At 33.5% G+C, this 10743-nt stretch overlaps 1 pseudogene across 1 annotated transcript; it reads left to right on the forward strand.

The window, feature by feature from the left end:
* Window positions 1–688: 688 nt before the first annotated feature.
* LOC143574592 (protein argonaute 4A-like) lies at window positions 689–7897 on the forward strand (annotated as a pseudogene). The gene is made up of 21 exons (XR_013142625.1): window positions 689–919; window positions 2403–2625; window positions 2770–2975; window positions 3044–3250; window positions 3331–3467; window positions 3533–3616; window positions 3671–3815; window positions 3897–4059; window positions 4153–4269; window positions 4355–4462; window positions 4800–4862; window positions 5213–5326; window positions 5403–5567; window positions 5657–5769; window positions 5844–5981; window positions 6067–6197; window positions 6270–6511; window positions 6615–6688; window positions 6781–6875; window positions 6952–6983; window positions 7462–7897. The product of XR_013142625.1 is annotated as a protein argonaute 4A-like (transcript).
* Window positions 7898–10743: the final 2846 nt, after the last annotated feature.

The following is a 10743-nucleotide window of genomic DNA, read 5'->3' on the forward strand; positions in this document are numbered from 1 at the left end:
ACTGATATTTACCAATAGGGCATAGTTTGGATTATTTAAAACCAAATTTCCTTTTTTTAATAATAGATGCAATTAATTATTAGCACGTAAATAGCACGACAATAAATATTTAACTATAAATTAAAAATCATAAAAGCTGGTCATCCGACGATATCAATGAAGTCATTTAAGTTATTGTAATTAATGTTTCTATGGATGACCGAGGTTTATTCGATAAAAGCAGGATTATGATTTAACTATTAATAAAAAAAATCCTAAAACCCCGGTCATCCGACAAAATTAATATAATCATTTAAGTTATTGTGATTATTGTTTATTTGAACTTTTTTTAACAACTAATATTCCACCATTTAAAAGAAGGATTAAAATTTAACTATTAATTAAATATAATATAATCCGATCATTTGATAAAATTAATAAAATCATTTTTAAGTTATTGCGATTTTCTTCTGATCACCAGGTTTTATTTGATAAAATCCGGATTAGCAAATAATTATCTCATCAAAGACCGCACATTGTAAGATACTGTATTGATAAAATACAAACAAGATAATATCATAAAACAAAACAAATGAAATCAAACATAATAAATTTTATTAAAAAATAAATAAATGTTAACCAATATAATAAATTCGTATCTATTTATAAAACTAAAAATATTTCTTTAAGAAGACGAAAACACCCTCACCCATTGATATCCAAAACCCCATATCCTCATATTATTCCAGCAATCTAGCCGAGGGTAAAATGGGTGTTTTATGAAGAATTCAATATTATTTCACATGGCAGGGAGAATCATGCGAGGCCAACTCTATATAACGTCTAGTACCATCACCACCATCACCTTCTTATTCTTCTTCACATCTCTCTCTACAATTTTTTTGCTAAACAAAACCTTTCGTTTCATCATAGCCGTCAGGTTGATTTCTATACTCTGCTTCGATCATTTCATCCTCTGTTTTGATATGATTTTTACTAATTGTTGTGACTTTTTTTTGTTGGATTTAATGCTTCTTTGAAGTATGAAGTACGTACAACGCACCCATCATATTGTGGTGTTTTGTATGAATTTTATCTGCTTTTTGAAAATTATTATGCGCTGTTTTTTTTTCGAGTTTTTCTCATTGATTTCAAAGTTGGGGTAGGAGTATGGTTTACATCTCACCCTCCTTACCACCTGGTCATAATTTTGCTATTTGTGAGATTTTACTGAATATGTGTGTTATTTTTATTTTATATTTTTTTTCTGATGGGAGAATATAAGTTTTCTCGTTAAAAAGTGCAAAATGGGATGTGCGTGTATATATGTATACATTTGTAATTTTGTTTCTTTTTTATAGAAGACACTCTTTTTATTATATATATTTTGTAATTTTTTTATGGTCAGATGATATTGATCTTAAACTCTTAAAAAACGCTTTTAGAGTGTTAGGTTCTTGTCTTCCTGAATAAAAGACCATCTGTTATACATGATTTTGGTTGCTTCTTGTCTTTTTCTGTTTCTTTTTAGAATAATCATAATTCTTGTTCGTTTTTTTTTATTTAATAAAGTAATGGGTTTTCTCTATATACATTTTAAATTTTAAAACATTTATAAAAAAAAGTTACCTTTTTTTTTCTTCTAGTTTTGATCGGAGAATATAAGTTTTATTGTTACATTAATGCTTAATCGGATGCTGAATAGCTGTTATTATTTTTAAAAAAAAATTGTAATTTTTGTTTTCTCAATTGATAATAGGATCTTTAAACTCTTGATTGTTTTGACTATCAGTTTGAGTATTCAACAACGATATATATATTATTTGCCTTTTAATGTTTCATAATTGACCAACAAATTTACTTATTTTTGTTCAATTTGTGTCTTTAGTAACTTACAGTGAACTATGCTTTGTCTCTATGATTTGTTTAAATCTACGTTTTTAGTCAAATATGTTAAATTTGTGATTTTCGTCCATATGGTTGCTTTTCACTTGCAATTAACCCGACCCCACTAACCCAATAAAATCTGGTAGTTACACCCATTAGTGTACCCCTCACGTGAATGACAGTTTTGTCCTTTTGTTTCCTAAATACATCACAACCCCTCACCTAAGGGAGCTTACAAATTAGGGCGGGGGTTTACTTGGGAAGAAAAGGGACAAAACTGGCATTCACGTGAGGGGCACGTTGATGTGTTTAACGACTAGGCTTAATTGGGTTAGTGGAGTCAGGTTTAATTGCAAGTGAAATGAAATCACGTGGACGAAAATCGCAAATTTAAAACTATTGGACTAAAACGGCATATTTAAACAAACCACATGAACGAAAAACGGAGTTTACTCAATAATTTATGTATATCACAATCTACAATGTATTATTTGCCTTTTAAGTTGATGTATATGGCATTCATGGTTTATAAACAGGTAAGCAAAAATGAAGCATTCTGAACTGAAAGCATCAAATGCACTGCCACCACCTCCGCCTGTGGTTCCAACAGGTTTTGTTCCTGCTAAAGTCAGTGTGTCAAACCGCAGACCGATGAGCAGACGAGGGCTAGGCACCAAAAGCCAGAGGGTCTCTCTGTATACCAATCATTTTAATGTGAAACTAAGCAGAGACACCAGTGACCACTTCTATCAATATAGTGTACGTATCTATTCTGCTCTTATAAATACAATTATATTCTCTACTATTTTATGTAACATGTGCATTTGAGTTTTGAGTCATATAAGCTTATTAATGTAGTCCAAAAGCCGAATGTGGTCTTGACTATTGTTGTATGGTGTCCAGGTGGCTTTTCTCTATGAAGACGGGAGTCCCGCTGAGGCCAAAGGTGCCGGTAGAAGAATACTAGACATGGTCCAAGAATTTTACAATTCAGAAATGGGCGGTAAAGGTTTTGCATATGATGGTGAAACGACTCTGTTTACTATGGGCCCATTGCCCATGAATAGGCTTGAGCTTCCCGTGTTGTTGGAGAATCTGTCATCAAACAGGTAGACAGTGTTTTCCAGTGTCCTGTTTTGATGCATTTAATAATCTAGTTGTTTTTTTATATATATAGAACTGCACGAGGTGGGGTCCCGGATGGAGTTGAAACCAAAAGATCAAGGCGCCCGCCTCAATCCAAGTTATATACCGTTCAGATCAGTTATGCAACCAAAATACCAGTTCGAGCTATTTTTAGTGCACTTCAAGGCCGGGAATCTGAGCAATTCAATGAAGCTGTTAGAGTTTTAGATGTTCTTTTAAGACAACATGCTGCAAAACAGTAAGCATATGCTCAATATTTAGTGTTTGGATTTAGTAATTGTAATCATGTTAACTTGTTTGGTATGTATGCATGCACAGAGGTTGTCTTCTTGTTCGACAATGTTTCTTTTACAATGACCCGAAAAACTTCATAAGCATCGGGGGTGGGGTTTTGGGTTGCAGGGGATTTCATTCCAGTTTTCAGGCCACTCAAGCTGGTTTGAGTTTAAACATGGGTACGCTCGAAATTCCTTCTTTTTTTGTTTGAAAAGATTAATAATATATTTTGATGAATTTGTAGACGTGTCGACTACAATGATAGTCCGACCAGGGAAAGTTGTTGACTTTCTGATAGAGAATCAAAGTGTTAGAAACATAAGGGAAAGTTGTTGACTTTCTGGATGAAGGTAACAACTCTGTTCTTTTTATGAACTTTTAGCAAACTCATTCTTATTAATGCTATCTTTTTATGTTTATGATTAAAAGGCTAAAAGAACGTTGAAGAGCCTCCGTATAAAGTCGTTCCCATCAAACCGACAACATAAAGTTATCGGTTTAAGTGAAAAAACATGTGGAGAGCAAAAGTAGGTCAAATCACTTCATTTTTGTTATTGTTTTCATCAATTAAATGACTTAAAAATATTTCATTTAAATTGGGTTTGTAGGTTCTTAAAGAAACAAAACAATGGTGACGGCTCCAGCATAGATGTTGAGATAACTGTCTACGATTACTTTGCCAAACATCATGGTTTAGTAGTTCACCATTCTCATGACTACCCGTGCCTAGATGTTGGGAAACCAAAGCGACCCGTTTACATCCCGCTCGAGGTAGTTAATTTAATTCATATTATGCTAAAAGCTAAAGCTGATCTTATATTGACATTCTAGTTCTGTTTTACTTTCTTTTTATGCTGTATATAGCTTTGTGAATTGTTATCATTACAACGTTATACCAAGGCGTTATCAAACTTACAAAGAGCATCGCTTGTTGAGAAATCCAGACAAAAGCCAAAAGAGCGGATGAATGCTTTGATTGGTGTAAGCTTTTCTTATAACATAATGAAATGATACTTCAAATCAAGAATATTAAACGGTGGATAATGTTCTTTATTTAACTATATAGGCATTTAGGCAAATGAACTACAATGCTGATAATGTTATTAACTCAACTGGCATCACAATCAGCAGCGCATTCACTCAAGTTGAGGGTCGAGTTTTGGATCCACCAAAGGTGTATATAAGTTTATAAATTCACACACACACACACACACACATATATATATATATATATATGTATATATAATGTTTGGATCAAATACAAATGAAATTAACGTGCTAAACATGATAATCAAGTAGAGTAATTATATATACAAGTAAAGTGATTATGTAACTACGTCATAGAGTAATTATGTAATTACTCTATAACATTTTACATAATCACTCTACTTGTATATATAATTACATTACCTGATTCTCACGTTTAGTACATTAATTTCATTTGTACGTTAACTATAACCATATATATATATATGTATTGTATATTTAGATTTTCATTGTATACATTGCAGTTAATGTTTGGAAATGGAGGAGATTTTCATCCTCGTGGAGGTCGTTGGAATTTCAATAACAAGGTAACAAGTTCTTCATTTTGAATATTTAGAGATTTTAAATAACTAAAATTTGAATTTGTTACATGGATAGTCCGTGGTTTGCCCATATTGCAACTTTAGTCCTCAAATTTTAATACCAATTGTTTACCATAAAGTAACACAAATGGTTTCCGAAATGGATGGACGTTATCTTGTTTTCCTAAGTGTGTGTGAAATGTCCAAAACACCCCCGCCCACATGAACTAAAGTTGTAATTTGCTGAAACTTTGGGACTAAACTTGCACTGCGACCAAGCCACGGGAACTTTTCGTGTAATTAATTTTGAAATTTTCAAAAGTTAGTTCTAACTGTCAACAACTATTCGGCTGCAGACATTTGTTGAGACGACAAAGATTACAAGTTGGGTCATTGTCAACTTTTCCGCACGCTGTGACATGAGAAACCTATGGAGAGATCTACTTAGGTGTTCGGAAGCTAAAGGAATGGTAAATATCAAATATTCATGTCACATTTAATCTATTTGTAACAAACCTACAAGATAAAGATTAACCTTTTGAACAGGATATTGAAAAGCCACATGATATGATTGAAGAAAGTCCTCAATTTAGGCATGCTACTGCACCTGTTCGTGTAGAGAAGATGGTTGAAACCATGATAAAAACACTTCCGGCCCAACCTTACTTTATTTTTGCGTCCTTCCTGAGCGAAAGAACTGCGATATCTATGGTTTTATTCCAACTTTAATCAGCTGTTTTTTTTTTTATTATTTTTTATTTAACTTTATTTATGGAAGTTTAATCTGTTTATGCTAACAGGTCCATGGAAGCGAAAATGTCTAGTGGACTTGGGGTCTATCACACAATGCATGGCCCCGACTAAGATTAACGATCAGTGTCTAACAAACTTGCTTTTAAAGATTAATGCTAAGGTCTAATATTCTAAATTTCACAATGTTATAGTTTTTTGTTTTACTTAAAAAGATTTATTTTTAACAACTGTCAGACGGGTGGTGTAAACTCTGTGCTGTCTATGGAGCATTTCAATTCTATACCGTTGGTTTCAAAGACTCCCACCATAATATTTGGAATGGATGTGTCCCATGGTGCTCCGGGCCGTTGTGATGTCCCTTCTATTGCTGCTGTATATTCAGGAATCTTCTTGTTTCGTTATAATATATAACGATTAATATATATAATCATGTTACACTTTTTGTACTCTGTCCTAGGTTGTAAGGTCGAGGAACTGGCCGTTTATCTCTCGCTACAGGGATGCCGTTCGCTCACAGTCTTCACGAGTCGAGATGATTGATGGTCTGTTTAAACCTGTTGGACCCGGTGAAGATGAAGGCATGATCAGGTTTATATCATTTTTACGAGATTTCATAAATTTAAGTTTTGGAATTTAATAATAATGTGTTTGTGATGTGAGGGAACTGTTGCTAGATTTCGAGAAGTCGTCTACTAATTTGAAGCCGCAGAATATAATTATATTCAGGGACGGTGTAAGCGAGTCACAGTTTAACCAGGTGCTTAATATAGAGCTCCGGCAGATCATGGCGGCCTGCAAGTTCTGGGACGAGTCATGGAACCCAAAGTTTTTGGTGATTGTGGTTCAGAAAACTCATCACACCAAGTTTTTCCAAACCAACTCTGATTACAATGTTCCACCAGGTTAGTTTCTAATAATATATATATATATATATATATTTAAAGTTGTAATTTTGAATAGCAAAAGATACAAAAACTGAATTTGTGCTTTTGGTTCGGGTTGCAGGAACGGTTGTTGACAATAAAGTTTGCCATCCTAAGTACAATGACTTTTACTTATGTGCTCAGAATGGAGCGATTGTGAGTGTTAATTATATATCAAATTAATAAGTTTACTATACACGATAAGAACTATAATGACTGAATTTTTTTAACTTTTATTTTTTATTTAGGGAACCACACGACCTATTCATTACCATGTGCTTCTGGATCAGATTGGTTTTTCTGCAGATCAGTTGCAAGAGTTCGTTCATTTGTTATCCTATGTGTAAGTCGTTTAACTAATTAATCAATACAAATAAACTTAAGTTCAAGATTATATTCTTTCGTTTGATTATATGCAGGTATCAAAGGAGCACAAGTGCCATATCTGTTGGTAAATATGCGAAACTTTTTACATACTAAGCATGCAAGCATATATGTAATTAATAATTAATGAATTGTTTTTTTGTGCAGTTAATGTATATATGTATATATGTGTGAACCCTCGGGAGGGAAAAAGTAAAATTGCACTAATTTTGACGTTATTTTACTAATCTCATGAAAATAACGTTAAAAGTGGCGGAAGGTTAATCAGGCATCATGTGGTGGCGTTGATAGCCGAAAGACAAGGGCACATGCACCAATCAGCCGGTGTCCCGATGATTGAGTGCTATGTGCCTTATGTCCAAGGCTTGATGCAAAACTACTATCGAGCCGGGGGTCTCAGCGGTGACAGCCTCTCTATCCCTATAGGATAGAGGTAAGGCTGTCTACATCTTACCCTCCTCAGACCCTACCATAGCATTGCTATTGGTGGGATATACTGAGTACGATGATGATGATGATGATGATGATGATGTTTTTTTGTGCAGTTGCTCCGATTTCTTATGCACACTTGGCGGCTGGACAGATGGCACAGTTTTATAAGTTTGATGAAATGTTGGACGATGGTTCTAGCCACAGTGGCGGTGATGGGGCCGGTGGTGGTTTCAACCCACTTCCCAAGCTTCATCCGAGGGTACGGGACACAATGTTCTTCTGTTGATGATGATTAATGTGGGAAGTAAATTGTTAGACAGAGTTAGTTACTTGAGATGGTTTAGTTGCGATTTCTATTATCAGATTATGCCATAGTTATTGTTTTTAGTCTGCATGTTTCAAAACTATTTTTTTTTTGGGTTTTATGCTATTGATACTCTATTCTAAATATATTTTAGTAACTCATTATTGCTTGAAATGCTTATATTAATGCTAGATTAAGCTAAGCAATAAATGATGGGATGATACACAAGAAGCTTAAAATATAATATATGGTATCTTAGTTGTGATCATGAAATTCACATACATTCTTTATTACATCTAACCTATGATGGTAATTCTTATGGAAAAATATCATCAATTTTTTAGTAATGAAGGAACGTATGTGTAACACTCGGCAAAAATTATCGTTAATGTAATCATGATTAACAATATAATATCATTTTATTAATAAAATCTTTCTTTATTAAGATTTAATATCTTGCAAAGTGAACAAAAAGTCTAAATTTTGACACATAACGAGCATGACGTGTAATAACCTCGGGCAGCGAGCCAGAAAGCAAATAAATCATTAGTATGATTAAATGGCCCCAAAAATTTAAAATATATGTTAAAACATTGGAGACAATGTATAAACATAATTTAGGAAGGCTCGAATCGCGAAAACTGAGAAATAAGTAATCAAAAGCCAGTACAGGACCCGGAAAGGACCCGACACAAACTATTTTCAAAAAAAAAAAATTATAATTCATATTGTCAGGAATTTGATTCCGTTCAAAGTCTGACAAAATTTATTAAAATCGGGATTCGATTGATTATCTAAAACTCGCAGTACGTTAAACCGATTAAACAAGATTAGTTAGATTATAAACAACCCTTCACCTTCAACCCCCCCCCCCTCTTGGCCGGCCCCCATGCCGCATCACCACCCCACCTCCTTCCCTTCCAATCCCTAGCCACCAAGTCATTCCACCAATGATTGCGTCTTATAGAACATTGTTGTGTTGTAAGTAATCTAGCTAATCCACCATTACACTCTAACCCATTACTCACCTAATCTATTCCCTCTCCTTTCTCTCTATAAACTCACGACACACACACACACACACACATTCATCATACACAAATTCAGATCTCTAAATCACAAACACATTTTTACAATCAAGTCTTGATCAAGAATAATGAAGATTATCAATGTCACACCCCGATCAAAGGCGGCGGAACATGCCGGGGCGTAACGTATTGATTGGACAGTAGCTCAGAAGACACTAATCAAAGTGACAATAAACAATTTAATTTCATTAACATTAAACACGTACACAAATTCAATAATTATAGCAACTAATCATAGTTTTGTATAATATCCTAAGGTCAAACTAGTGTCTTCAATCTTGAATAGTATCAACTACTTGTACCTGTAGCATGTATGAAAATAGAGTTTGTCAACACGAATGTTGGTGAGAATATATAAGTTTTTAGTTTTATATATACATATAGATAAATCACAATTCATATGTAAATGATGAGTATTACAAATCTTATGAAAATGTAAACAACTAAATAGATGCGGACCCGTTCTTATTGATACAAAATCAAAGTACTTGGGTAAATGTATGATCATACTAGATGAGGATGAGATACCAACCACTAAACATAAACTAAACAATTTAGCACATCACATAGAGCATGCAATAATCACACATAACATATATTGAATTGTGTTTTGAATAGATGTGGGAATAAAAATGAGTAATTTAAATAGGGTATACATGTCACCCCCAAAATATAAAAGATGAAAAAGGGGGATATGTAAACTCACTTGAAATTTATAGGTGTCGTTAACAAGTCGGCGAATTTAGCGAGTTGGTTGGTCACGAGGTGAATTCCAACAGGTTGTCCTATGTTAAAAGTATAAATGAAGTAAATATCAAATCGAAGGAAACAAACTAGGCACGATAGAATGAGTTTATAAAGGATTGGGATCGATAATGTGTTGAATATATTTTATATTAACTTATAAAGTTGCATTGGAAACGTAACAACTTTTTTTATACTTTTACAAGTTTCTTTTAAAATAAATAAATGAAATAAAGATCCAAAGTTTTATATGGATCTATTTATATATTAAAACATCCATTTAATAAGCGAAAACTCATCTTGAAAGATTTTGAGTAAGAAGTATTTTTTTTATATATATCTTATTTTTAAAAAAATTATATTAAGCTTTTAAATCGAGAAAATATATATTTAAAAATATATATAAAATATACACATGTACAAAAATGTTAATCGATGATTTATTTTGGAGGTTTAATGGGGTTTGGTTTGTTAACTGAGTGAGAAATGGTATTGATTCACAAAATATTATTAAAGGAATAAAGTTTTAAAACAAAATAAATTAAATAAAATAAAAAATAATAAAACCGAGCCTGGGAGACTCGAACCCGCGCCCCAGGCCGGTTCATAGTCTTAACACAAACACACTGGCCATCCAGGCTAGTGTTTAATCTGATTAAAGGATTGCAAACTATAAAACATATACATAATTTCCAATCATCCCTAAAATCCCCATAAACCCTGGAAAGAACAATAAACAATCGATGGTCTTATACCCTATGTTAATCAAAATTGACAGACGGGTTTTCAAAGGAGCATGAAAACGAACCAAAAACATGTTTCAATTACCAATTTGGATGCCGGAATAAGGGAGAATGGGATCGAGGGTTCGCGGCTTCAACCTTAAACTCGATTTGGGTCTGGACGGCTTTGTATGTTGAAATTGAGTTAGGGTTTAGTGTCGTGATGTTGTAAGGTGCCTGTGGTCGAGTTTAATTGAATTATAAATGAGTATTTATAGTGAAATAAGGTTATTTTAGGTGTGATTTGTTAAGTTTTCAAAGCGCGTTGATTTGCTGTCAATTAGTTCTCATTTTCCACAATTAGAGTATCGATGGAACGCGCTATGGATCAAAGAATGATTTGGTGAAATCAATTTCGTGATTTAGGCCGAGAATTGAGGGCCAAGAAGGAGGGAGGCTTCGTGGTGATAGGAGGTAATAAGAAGAAAATGGTTTGTTTAATAGTTTTGCAAAATAGTCCTTACACTTAGGTGGTGG

This window comes from Bidens hawaiensis, unplaced genomic scaffold (assembly GCF_021521415.1).
Source record: "Bidens hawaiensis isolate Kalapana, Puna unplaced genomic scaffold, B.hawaiensis_p1.1 tig00027065_1, whole genome shotgun sequence".
NCBI lineage: Eukaryota > Viridiplantae > Streptophyta > Magnoliopsida > Asterales > Asteraceae > Bidens > Bidens hawaiensis.